General features: G+C 32.7%; 1 protein-coding gene across 6 annotated transcripts in view; it reads left to right on the forward strand.

The window, feature by feature from the left end:
• Positions 1–14492, forward strand: part of LOC116424817 (uncharacterized) — a 327658-nt gene that overhangs the window by 13733 nt on the left and 299433 nt on the right. The window contains exon 3 of one of the 6 annotated variants that reach the window (XM_031971727.2): positions 6974–7023. The exons of the other annotated variants lie outside the window; for them this stretch is intronic. The gene's annotated coding sequence lies outside the window, so the exon portion shown is untranslated. The remainder of the gene's footprint in view (positions 1–6973; positions 7024–14492) is intronic. 6 annotated transcript variants of the gene reach the window in all.

The following is a 14492-nucleotide window of genomic DNA, read 5'->3' on the forward strand; positions in this document are numbered from 1 at the left end:
AATATTTTTACGTAATTTCGTCTTCGGAGCCTGGGTCCGGTATTTAGAACGGACCGTTATCATGAATAGCAACGTCCGTTTCTCGAAGTCTCCCTGGAGTCAAATTTACTTTATGCCATGCTTTAACATATTCAGAAGGGCGTGACCCAACGTTGGGTCAACAAGCGATGATATTTGCCGACGTGACCCACTGATGGGTCATCGGTGGACGTTTCTATTTAGCAATATATGATAATGTAAATAGCACCATACATATTATAATACATTACTATATCATTTTGTCATTTTCTACGGAAAGACACATATGCTTTGTAGATGGGAAAATTAGAATCTGGCAAATTAGGTATTCGTCATAATAAATATTTTGGTAAAATCAAACCTCTCGATCGTAATAGATGACTATATAATATTATAATAAATAATGTACCTTACCTTTTTAACCCTTTCACTACAATGGACGAGATATCTCGCCATCATTTGTCGTCATATAATGTTATGGACGAGATATCTCGTGCATCTTTATTACTGATATGAAGTGTTTCATTTGAAAATCTGACAGAAATAGTCGATGTTTAGGACATGTCATCGTTGGTGAAAGGTGCTTAAAGATGATAAATATAAAATACTAATACCGTATTTTACACAAATAGAGTTTTTATTGGTTGTTTTATATGGAATGCTTGAAAGCATGATCAAATGCATAATCCGATGGAACAATTTTTACAAAAATATTTGTTTTCCTTCTGTCAGCCATTGTTTTTTTAAACTATACATTCTACCGTTGGATCAGATTTTTTCTATAGATTGTATTTTTGTATGTTACATCTTCTATATCGATTACAATTATCTTTCTTGCAATATTCGAATGATATTAGTGCTTTAATGTAGAAGTACTGTTGATAGGCGAGTTTATTTGATGCAGTAGAAATATTTTGCGATTCTCCTATAGTGTTTACAATTTTTGTCATCCACCAGACTCTAATTGTGTAAAAATAAAAACTCTAATTCTGTGAGATAGGAGTATTTTCTATTTATCATTTTTAAGCACCTTCCACCGACGATGACATGTCTTAAAAATCGATTACTTGTGTCAAATTTTCAAATAGAACACTTTATATCAATAATAAAGACACACTTCATTATAGCGAAAGGGTTAAAAATAGGTTGTGTAATAGTTCGTCTCGATGAACAGTGGAAAATACATCTGTTTTATTGTAAATGCTTGACTTCGTAGGAAGAAATTTAGGGAAAGCGTGTAATAAATTATAATAGCATATAATGCAAAATGATGTACCTGTGTATGTATATAACATCTGGTCAAAACATAATTTTGCATATTGCAAATACATATTTGAGCTTTTGCGAAAGTGGAATCATTTCAACTATTTAATTGTATTTGTTCTTTATTTAAATAATGTATTCGAATAAAAAGTGGCACATTTCTTGTAAATAAGTGAGAAGAAAAAAATTTAATTGCAAATAAAGAAAATCTTTTTTTATGTGTTGTTACTTTATTTCTGGTATGTTTGGTAAAGAGAATATATATAATCCTGTAGTTATTAAAATAAACTTTTCAACTTTCGAAATTTCCAAAAATAAAATTTTTGATACCTATAAGCAAATAGTTATTACATTTTTTAATGGACTCATTAATTTTTTTGTTTTTGGAAATTATAGTTAACGAAGTTTTTAATATAAAGCCTAGAACGTTTTTTTGATATGTAATTGTTATTAAGTGTAAGACTTTATTTGCAGAGGTTGAGAAATAAAATTTTTACTTGAGTATGAAAAATAATTCCCGTTTAATTATTTAAAAACTGTCTTATTAAAGCTCTGGCTAAACTTGGACATTATATACGGGTCGAACAAAGTTTTCATGAATTTTTTATTCAGTTTCTTATCAAATGAAAATACCGAAAATGAACATCAGAATAAACTGAAAATGTTATTACATCATATTAAATATTCAATTTCATTGATTTTCAATATTATAGAAAACATAAATTTATCCAATCGGTTGATATTTGTTAGTCTGTTGAATTCACGTTGTCAGTTCAAATTGTTTAATTACTGCTTCGTCTCTGAGTTGGTTGAAATGATTTAATATTTAATTAATCATTCAATTAAAATAGTCACACATTAATAATGACAATTAAAACGTAAGTGTTAATTTAGTTATAAGTTACTTCTTTCTATAATTATTGTTAATTACAATTCGCCGTAATTATATGCTTAGGGAAATTTAACTTACAATGGAGTAGATTACCACACTGTACTGGTTCTCAATAATGTGTAATTAGTAATTGGCAAAACTTCATGCATCGACAATCAGGTAAAAATTTCCAAGAGTAATATAACATTTTGTTAAAAAAGAAAAAGAAATTAGCAACCATAATTTCATCGGATCATTTTTAATGATAATGTATTACAGCTATTAATGCAGAAGGTAAAATGAACTAAACCTTTATTCAACTTCAATTTCATGAAATTTACCCGCACAGGTATAAATACATTCGCGACAGCAACCACATTAAGCTAATTATGATAGATTACATGTTGTCCATTTTTGATCGGGCTCTTCTATCAACGGAAGAAGCTATTTTGTCGTAATATCTTCAGATGGGTTCGCGTTCTTCAAGTGTTTCCATTTTCCGTTCGTTTCGAAATCGTCGCTTTTCATTGGTTGCGAGATCTGTCTGCTTATTCGCACGGCAGATATACGGCTGCGTACACCGTGTACCACTGCGTGTTGTATGCTGGGAGTTACGAGATTATGCGAGTTTCTTCACGTGGAAAACTCTCAAATCGTCGCCGTTGTCGGCAGAGTGTGACACGGAATTGCGACGTTGCCAATGTTGCAGCCACTCAAGGGCAGTTCACACCGTGTCACTGTTACCTGAACGAGTAATCGCATTAATCTTGTCATGCGCAGTATTGACGCTGCGTATTCCTTTATACGCATGTACATGTATATACAGGGTATTTCACATACAGTACCGAATAAATGTTTTTTTTCCTACTAACATTTAGACATTTGATCGTTGAAACATATACTGATCTCTGATTGACAGGTTATTTTCATTATTTTCTTAAGGAAGTTGCTATTGAACTTCCAAAAGGATAATGCAGATGGTTATAGATTTTTGCAATTAACATTTTTTACTAACTCCTTTATGTTAAAACTTCGTACAAACAAGGATGTGTGTAAAAAATACAGAGATAATGAGAACAACGTCGCCTAGAACTTATTCAGCAAGTATTTTCAAAATGCTTCGCGTTTCGGGTTCGTAGGATGATGAAAGATGATAGCGAGATAACTTAATTTGAGGTATCACTTTGTTGTTCTTCTTTAAAAATAGTTATTCTTTGGAAAATTTCGGAAAATTAAGTTCCATTGAAAATTCAAATCGAAGAATAACATCACTAAGAAAGGAGAGAAATTTTCCCGAACATTCTCCAGAATCAGTATTAAATGTTCTTGTTTATACACTTAAAAACTATCAGAATTTTTTTAGAAGTACGGTGTCATTTTTGGTAGACTATTTTAAACGGGTTATTGGTTTTTCAAAATTTGTAATTTACTTTTTCTCAGATAATCATATATTTTTTGGATTGGATTTAAGTCGGTGTTTTGTATTTATCATTTTACGAAACTACTTGATTGTGGTCTGGTGCATGAAGTTTATTCTGACTTTTAAATGCATAAGTTCCGAAGTTTAATGATAATTTGATGGTTTAACTCTACTATTTCGGGCATATCCATGCGGTATTAGTATTTTCAGAAGCGTGGAAGGAGATTAGAAATTAGATCGCCGTGCACGTTGGCCCTCGATCCTAAAGCCCTAAATCCATCCTAAATGATTCATATCCAACGCGTATAAATCACTTCTAATTTTAGATTAAATCATTCCATTTAAAAAGCTTTTGCTTGTTCGAATTGGTCTGTACTCGGAATATAAATTGGCTGGATTTTATTGTTGCTCATGACTCATTAATTTCTACCCTGTGATACACTGCTAAAGGCATATAATCGCATGCATAGATTACTTGCACCCTTTGGTCAAGTATTTATTACCTTAAAAAGATATATACAGACAGCGGCTTCGGTTCTCTTCAAATCCAGATCTGTAGTTCGTTACTTCGTGTTCCAATATAAGATTTTTCGTATTATTATATCCATAAATTCTTCATCCGTTATTACCGTTTACTTTTATTTCTGTTATTCCAATGTTTGTTTGATAAAACAACGTGCAAGTAACATTTTCAGGAAATTTGAATTTAGAACCGTAATGGAAATTTAAATTTAAATTTAAATTCGACTGTTCAGGAGAAGGAATGTATTAAATTAATTGTTTTCCGTTTAAAAATGAATATAAAAATATCAACATGTACATTGTATACAGATATCTGTAACTTGAAATTGTAATATTTCGAAATGGAAAACATGTAATTCATGGCATTTTACCTTGCAATAATAGATCTAAGCCTGAACGGAATGCATAAAAGCTGAAAATAGATCCGAAGTCCGTTGAGGATTAAACGAATTGCTACATTGACCCCCGCGTTTTACTGAAATGAAAATAATAACATGCGTATTTACGTACTATTTTGCGTTAATCGTACTGTGACAGATCGTGACAGCTAAATACTGAGTTACTGGTTATTCATTGTAAATAGTACACAGAGCAGACCGTGAGTCGTGGTAACAAGTGAGATAAAAATAATTTTGTGATTTAAAATAAGTCGGAGTTGTTACTGTGTCTACTTTTCTGCAGCATACGTCAGTCCTTATTCTGTCATTGATAGATTATTAGTGCAAATTTTATGTATTCCTAGTGTACACGAACATGTAAAGCATTATGCAATGGTATGTAAGGTAAGCGAAGTAAAAATTAATGAAAGTTTTACAGTAGATATGCGTATATATTAATACATCTCTTTTGTAACGAAAGAAATTTTTTTTTAATTTTAATTTCCTAAAACTTACAGATAAAAATTAATATCTTAACCAAGATCTACAATTGTGTTAAAGAGTTTCTGCTATGTTTCACTTTTTTAAAATTTTCTGCTTTAATTTGTAAAAATGAAACGTCGTACAACAGAACTTATCTGATCTATCATTTTAATTTATTATATACTATAGAATCTCTGTAGCGTACTTGTACGATTAGCCTGTCTTGCCGATTGAGTCTCTAATAATTCAGTCATTACAATAAAGGTGAATTTTTGTATAGTGATATCTATGTACCGATTTCTATTTTAATCTCAAATTTTCAAAACTTTTATTTAAATCGCTTACGTATTTGGTTGTAGTGAGTATATAAGTTGATCGAAATTTTTTTTTATTTTTCCTTTTCAGCGTCAAGTGTATTTTGTGGTACATGTATCAGCTGTTAAATGAACAAATAAGCGATTTATTTTCTTTCGTGAAATTTAATGTAGCAGCTTAGTAAATCTAATAAAACGCAGGAAGATTTTTTGTCTAATTCGATGACTTAGTACATTCTTATTGAGAAAATTATTACTATGTTTTTTGTTAGAGTTTACGATCATCAGTAGCCACTTACTTTTCAATAAAGTATTATATAAAAAATTATTGTCTGATATTAAAAACCTTATTGTTCCACGATTACAATTTACTACTACGATTAAATTATTCCTTAACAGATTTATAACTGTTAACTGTTCTCTGTAATCAGCCTATTACGTACATAATTTCATGTAGGTATTGTATTAAGGTGGTACATCATTTGAAACGTCTGAAAATAGGTGAAGGTTGGAAATTTGTTTCATAAGCAATTATTGGATGAAATATTCCAAATTTTTTAAAGCACACGTAACATGTAATTTAATCGTGTATTTCAATTTTTAAAAAGTAAAAATATTACGAAATAACAGTTATTCGCAATTTTTAAACTTTATTGCTTAGAACATTAATTGGTGGTCGTTATTGTTGCTAAGGAATCATTTGAAATTGAAAATTATTTTTATTTATAACTGGAAATATATCGTATAATCACAGTGTATCGTATGGATTTTCAAATATTCTAATTTGTGAAGAATTGATGGCAATTTAAAGAAGAAAACTCAAATTTTAACATTTTATAAAAGAACTAATATTTCATTGAAAATTAGTTCACTGTATACAGAATATTTTCTTCATATTTCATTAAAATCGGATTTGTGATTTTGAAGATTTCCTAGCAGCTAGATGAGAACGCTATAAAAGATGTTTTAATAACAGCAAAATGTTGCGTCCAATCAAGTAATTAAGATCCATGCAGCAAGCCTGTCTCAGAAAATCTCGCGGTATTCTCTTTTTGAATTGCTGTAAACGTAAGCAGTTGTCGAACTCGTTTATCTCGATAACCCTCCGTTTTTGCTGCTGCGGTTTCTTAACCGTTGCTCACCTGCTATTTATACGTATATAAATTACAATATTGAAATGCACGATTTACATTAAAAGATGTTTCGAGAGCTATTTTCTAAATAAAAGAATTGAAACTTTCATTGTTTGGATTTGCACATACTACATATAATATGAAAAACTTGAATGATATTCGGGGAAATTATCTTTTCTTGTGAGCACAACAAACAGTTGCCTTGAAGCAGTATCTCTGTTTCAGCAGGTCTTCGGGAACTTTCCGCGTTGTGCGATCCGTCTCCGTATCCATTACTATACTTCACTGCATCTTTGAATTTTAAAAACATTCAGTTTTTGTAATCGTCAAGTAATACTACAGCGTAAAATTATACCAATGGAAAAGTAATACTACAGAAGCAAATCAATTGTTATAGATATTATTTTCCTATTATTTTTCACTTTTACAGTAGTCTTACTGATCGCTTACATGATTTTAACCAATAAAAAAGGAATTACGATATAAAGTATAAATAAAGTAAAAACTTTGCGCGATTAAATACAATCAAGGATATGGTTATTATGTTATCTGAATATTTCCGTTATTTATAGGTATAAGAAGAAACCATTTAAAACAAGGTTAAGCTGTTAGGAACTTCGAGGTCAGTTTTCATTTTCTTATTTTGTATGTCTCTTCATAGAAATCAGTACTATCGCGAACAGTGTGTCGAACGAATACATTTAGTTGTTCTCATTTACATGTCACTTGATGGGTATTATTCATATAAAATGATATAGATAATGGTGTCTAATATTGAGATGAAAGTAACCTTCGGAATAAACGTTTTTAATTTCCTTGACTGACAAAAATAATTATGCCTATTTTTTTTACCAAAATAAAATTAATTATGTGCTTTTCTTCCATACGCCTACGCGACAATTCCACTCGTTCGGATCTCACGTGTCTCACACCCCTGCGTTTTGGCCGTTTCGTCAGGCAAATGGGGACACACATGAATCTTGGATTATCACTTTCTCTATGGAAATGGACATTGGCAATTAATGTCGCGAGGAGCAAGGAACACCAACGAACGTTAATATTTTCTTCCCGACTGAGTTTTGCAATGCCATTGTATTACGTACGAAGCACTGACTGATCGGAGAAAGTTCTAGGCTTCCAATAATGCATTTTTAAGATCACGAAAAATTTTCAATGTAGTGTTTACTGTAAGATATCACAATATAAGTCACATTTTTAAGTTATTAGATTTTGCGGCTTCATGGAATCTTAATAGATGGAATTTGTATTTTTAAGTGAAAAAGAATGGGAGAAAATCGATAAAAGCCTCGATAGAACAAGAACAAACCCTCATAAAAGTATCCGACCACCCACTTATACAATATGTGTTACACATTTAACAAATATTAAAATTGGAGTTATCAGATATAATTTATATTCCCATAAACTTTGATTCATATATTTTCAGTTAGAATATATTTAGTAGAGAAATTATGTACAATTCACTAAAAAGGCACTATTCAATTTGGTAAAATATATTACTTGATCTACCACGGTGTCCCGATATTTAATGTGCTCAAGATAATTTACATTACTAGATGACAAAATAAGCCTTATCATGAATTAACCGATTTGAAAAATTTAAGAAAAGTGTGTACAATAACAGGACTCGCGGGAATCAGGGACAGTATGGTATTGTTAACATTGACGTGAAACACGACATTCACTCTCCGTAAGGTCGGGCGCGCGCGCGCGCGCGAGAGAGAGAGAGAGAGAGAGAGAGAGAGACAGAGAGAGAGAGAGAGAGAGAGAGAATTTGTGTTTCGTGTTTGTTAAATTAAAAAGAGAACTGGGGATGATGTCGAAGCCGTGAGTAGGGAACCAGAGAAAGTTGGAAGGAAACAGGAAAAAGAAAACTCATGGAAAAATTCGGAGCTATTTAGTTAGTAAAAGAAAACGTACAACAATTTATTTCTTCCCAATATACACACTCGTAAGTTGGAGGCGTCCGCTACAGTTTCTCAGTGCAACTAATTATTCTACGGTTTTCTATGTAACGTCTTGTCTTGCTTTTCCTATTCTTGGGTACACAATCAGGTGGTCAGGGTTCGAGACTCTGGTTTCTGTTTGCAATTAAGTATCTGAACGTTTGTAAAAGATCATTCTAGATACTCGACAGCGGAGGTGTACACAAATGTGACTATTTCGGGTTTTCCGCATCTCGTCAATTGCCTACCATAACTTTACAATGTCGATTGGCAAGTTGCACAATTATTTGTGTTCGTGTTATATCTTTTCACTCGATTGGCTTTACCTCCCTTCGTCTTTCACCGCGCAACCAATGAAGGTGAAGATGAAATCGTCTCCCTGCTCCGTACAGTCACGCTGGTGCTCTTGAGTTCACGATACTAATGAGGCGATACTGAACGCTACAGAGATGACAAGTTGGCTACAGAAATGAATGTCAGTCTGATTGGTGTTTAATAGCCCTACCATTGTTCAAAGTTTAATAGCCTAGTTTCGGTCACGCGTATGTTCATTATTAGCCAAAACAGTCTCATCCACCAATCGGATCGTACGACGAAAAAAGAGAAGGGTTCAGTCAGAGCTAGAGAAGTTATCGGAGAAGGGTAATGAAACTTTTTATCTGTACACTGTTGTTGAGATCACTCGAGTCGATTATTTTATTTTATAGTTATTTTCTTCGCGCAATCTCTGAATATTGCACGATGTGCTGTCATTAAGGACTACCCACTGGCGTGTGAAAGAAAAACAGTTCCACTGATGTTCAGTAGTCTTTATTCTGTGATTCTGTTGCTCTGTTGAGCTTGTTGTCCGCTTCGTCTGTAAAACTGTCACTTAATGGTTACGTCTAGATTGTTGGTATTAGGCTGCTTATACCAGACTGGTCTCAAAATTCTGCGAATTTCTAAAGGAAAATGAACTCTCCCTCCAGAGTCTACGTGTCCCCTGTGGAGGGAAGTACATATCGGCCAATTGAAGTTAGTTTGCGCGGTTCCTAAAAAGTTGTCCTTTTGGGCAACAGTTCCAAATTGTCTCCCTCGATGCTCGACCTGCGCGTGGGTTTATGACACGTCATTGCTACTGAAGTACCAGAAGACCTTCGAACTGTCTGATGCCCACATGCAACCCTAAGGTTCTCCGGCCATAAATACTGACGATCACTACGAAAGTGCAGAACTCTGCCACATGTAAATTCAGCCTAGCGTTTATTTCTATACCTAAAAACCTGTTGTATTTCGAATCAAATGAAACGAGTATGGGGATACTAGGATTTGGTACAATTATCTTAAAGTTCTTTTGAACCACGTTATTTTAACTAACAAAATTTCCGATAAGCTAATCACGCTTCGTGTTCCATCCTGTACATTTCTATTGTATATTTACAGACAAACACATGGTTCCTTCGAAACACTCTTGGTTAAGTGTTCAGACTGTTACGAAGTCAGAATTTACTACATGAACTAAATGGTCTGCTGCCTGCTTCAGTATTGATTCAGAAAATAATCCGCGTATAATCGAAACCGCGTTGTTCAGGAATCAACTGTATTCGAAAATATGCGCAGCAATAAGAGCGGAGAGCGAGAAAGGAATATGCGCTTTCCGGTCGACAAGTTTCGCCGTGGAACCGTGTCGTATTATACTCGGAGTAGCGTTCGGTGGCTGGTGAAAGTGGCATAATTTAGGTAACCTTATTATTGCTTTTATTGTTGTGTAACAAATGGTAAGGAGCGCGTTGGAATGGCTCATTAACGGGACGCGTGGCATTGAAAAATAATCGGCCGTTCCAACGATATCGGGAAAATTCGCTCCTGTTTTATGGCTTTCCTCTTTTCGCTTGCGCAACGGCTTGCAAACCAACACACGCTGGTCGGTGGCGTTACGAACGGCTTTTTAATGAAATCTCGTAGACGAACGAAGTATACGACAACTTTGCTCGAAGGAGGACGTGCTCGCGTGATGCACGAAATTCGAATGTTTGGGCTAAATTCGAATCTGAACTAAATTTAGATCTAATTTAGATTGAAACGTGTACATTCTACCTTGCTGACTTTCAAAAATATCAAACTTTGTTTTCAAGTAAATTCTAATAGAAAAACCCGATCTTTTCTGAGATTTGTAAATGTGATTTTTCACTTGACATTTTAAGATTTTATAGTCAGAATATAATAAAATAGTGAAGACATTTTGCTCGTTTCTTTTACATCGACTTATCAGTTTGAGTGGGACTATGCTAAAACCATTGAAAAATATATTCATTGTGTTAAAGTATATTTGAATAAGTGTATTAACTCCTGTTGCTAGAAAGGGGTGCCACACACGTCGTGATGTTTTTCTTCCAAAATTGTCAACGACGTATTATACACATCGATAGTCTTATTGAATTACATATTCCGGATTGTTTTGAAATCTACCACTTTATACAATATTATCAGTAAACAAGATCAGTGTACATATCTGTATATAACAGGTGATGACAAAATTGTCTTGCCGAGTCTCTAAATTTGTTTCCACCGCAAGTGGTTATATGTTCTGGGATTGTGCACGTTACTGTACTATGCGTTACTGGAAAATTGATACTCGAGACGCTACAGGGGCAAAAAGTTTTGTTTTGTATTTTTTGTTTTGCTTTGTATTTTGTTTATGGTATTGCGTATTTATAGTATAATCGTATCGACGAATAACACATTAGGGCCGAAAATGCAAACGAAAAGAATTGTACTGAGTTGAAACTCGTGTTGGACAAAAGTAATTATACTAAACTACATTATAATTCTATTCGTATATTATACGCGTGTATCGATAGAAATAATATAAATAGCTATGTATATTCTTCATTTTCACTGTTGATACAATATTATCCTCCACTGTAAGTTGCTTTACATTTACATAGTGGAATATGTAAATGATTCATGTAAGATTAATATATTTACTTTTTAAAGCAAAAAGTGACCAAATATTGATTTGCATTAGTTTTGTAAAAATACTTAATTCAAACTTAACGCGTGAATGAGTTTGCAAATATTATTGACGAAGCGGGTTAATTTTTAGGTCGTGCTACTGTATAACAAAGTCTGTACCTTTTCTTACGCATATGACAGAGACACAGAAAAATGTTGCACAATAATAACAATTCGCTGTCAGCCGTACCCTACAGAGAGAATGCAGCGGTGAGAATTAAGCGTTGACTCATTACGAGTTTGTACACGGCGAAATGAAAGGAAAGTGACGGTGGATACCGGTTGCCTTTGCGCGTAAACGCATCATCTTTTTATACGTTCCTCGTATAATGCTCGTAAAAGTATCGTGTTTAAATGAAAGTTGCGTTGTCGCCATATTTCAGATTTTGTAACTGGCGACTGCCATGATCGTCAGATTGCTGATACGTGAAAAAAGAGAAATTATAATTGGAAATCTAAATTCCACCTACTTTAAACGTAATATAGAACAATTTTACACTCTCGATAAATACGTCCCCTGCGTGTACTCACGTGTAATTCATTTTTTCTCAGTAATTTAATAACATTATAAGAACTCCGAGCATTTGTCAGTTCTTCTCGACATTTAAAATAGCGAACAGTGTCAGAGAGTAAGAATGAATACTATTGAAGTAGTACTAATAACCTAGCTTTTGCATATTTTTTTTCGATTATTTATATATTTTTTTGGTTTGTAAGATAGGATATAGAATAATTTGATTGTATAGATATTAAATTTTAAATTCTATCACAATTATTATATATAATAGCGAACTGTATATAATGTATAATAACTGTGTATTATATGCAATTATTTCCATTACACGTGAAATGGTAACAGATAAAGTCACATGAAACAATAACGGTTAAATTAACTAGCAGCTATATTTTTAAGAATAACAGTGATCGAAAATAGAAACGGCAATTGTGGCATCAAAGGTAAGTAATTTGTTCTTTCAATTAAAAGAAATTGCTTCTATTACCAGAGGACCGTCTTATTTCATTTAATACGTTACTCTTGGCAATGATAGTAGCACGTTATCTGCTGCCATGTTCTATCGTCTGTCTTAAAATAGTTGAAAATGTCTATTCTTAACTCGTGCACCGCAATGGTGTAAGAAATGCAATTCTCCTATCGCGTGCACACATTTATTTATTCATGTCGTCCGGTTACGACAAATCATAGAAGTATTCGCATTTAAATCGTTTCTTCTTGACATTTCACTGTTGTGTAGTATGGTTGAATATTTTCTGAGTTTTGTAACAGAATTCGCCGACACACTTTAACTCACTTGAAATATGTTTGAAATGATTTTTACAAATTAAATCAGATCGTAGATTTTATGCGTTTCTGGAATATTTCAAGACGTAATAAATATAATTCAAAACTTTAATAACGCGTAATAAAATCGTCCTTTTACTTCGGGCCCAACAGTATTATTAATAAGAAAAGTCAACGTGTATCTGTATCTAATTTGTAAAAATTGATCCATTAAAATACGAATTTATATTTATTACATGAGAAATATTATTATTGTAATAAAAATATTATAACCAATCTTCTTCTCTTTAAACGAAATTAAAGACCAACTTTTTTTCTTTTTTAAACGAAAGTTTTATCTGTGCGATTTTCGAAAGTTCTAAATTTATACAAAACTCATCAAATAGAAGTTCTAGTGGATAGATTCTATTACATAATCCAATTGAATGAAGATAGGAAAAAAGATGATAAGAGATTAATTTTATCTGACAAATTAGTGAAAATATTAGAGGTCGATTGTAATTCCTATTTATTTATTATCAGTTCAACGGTTTAACAAAAGTTGCAAGTAAAATCGTGCAAAGTATTTAATTCTTGACACAGTACTGAAGACGGCTACTGCGATAAGAGAGTTTTTAAAGTACTTGAAGCGTGCAACTGTTTTCAGTGATAAGGAAAAAAGCGGCGCAGTTTGAGACCGAAAACATGTTTTGTGTTAACACGAGATTTCACGTGTGGACGATTAAGGCTAAGGAACGCGTGGGTAAAAACGATCGTTTCTGTTATTTACCTTTATTTCTGCATAGAAACCGGGTTTACTCCGAACACACTACTCAACGGCACGACACAATTCGTAATTATTTGAACCAATAAACTGATACACACTAAGTATTTCATTAATTTACTCGGTCCATGAAGCTGCAGTGTAAACTAAAATTCGTGGTATAATAAAATGAAACGTGTAACTTATTGCGGAGAAATAAATACAAAATGTAAAATTAATTTTTATATATGAATTTGTGTAAGTACATTGTTGTACAAAAATATTTTATTATTTGCAGTTTTCACATTTTGATAATAGTAAAAGAATAACACTCAAATTGTTTTATTATTTTGTGATTCGCGTTTTAACGTTTTTCCTCGGTTATATGTATTATCAATCAATTCGACGATGTTATTGTTAAAATATCTATTCCTGTTTTCTCTTTGCGAAAGTCAAGCTCATTGTTCATGAAACTCACGATCAATTCTTTTGATCTGAATATAATTGAACACTACTACATCTAATTGGCAAGAACTCTATATAAATAAACGAAGTTTGGAAGTATTATAGACATCAACACTTTTGCTTATATAAAAGTTCACTATAATTTTATTGAAGAATTAAAATTCGAATGTACGATACATTCAAAATATATGATGGGACATTTATAGGTCGGAGGAGGTTTATGAAATATAGAAAAGTGTTTATATTATATATTATTCTTCTTTTATAATGTCATATATAGTGTATGATAATGTCATGTACTGTATAATAAAACCGTTTGCAGATCAAAAGTCGATAAATTTATTATATAAAAATTATTACATATAAACATGAAGTTTATGGGGTGCGTTATCTTTTTGGCGTGGAGGGTAGCTTAAAGGGCTATCACGGACTCTCGAGAAGGAGCCGATTTCGTTTTATTCGTTTCATTCGTTTCCTTAAGCCAGAAGTTTTTCATTATGCGTTATGCCACATGCGGAAACTCGTAAAAGTAACGAAGATATGAATTATTTTTACAGCAATCTTCAATTGTCGGGCGTTTAACTTTAATCTTTAGGAGGTTGCGCCCGCCAAACGGTATATAA

The sequence above is a fragment of the Nomia melanderi genome, chromosome 5 (assembly GCF_051020985.1).
Source record: "Nomia melanderi isolate GNS246 chromosome 5, iyNomMela1, whole genome shotgun sequence".
NCBI lineage: Eukaryota > Metazoa > Arthropoda > Insecta > Hymenoptera > Halictidae > Nomia > Nomia melanderi.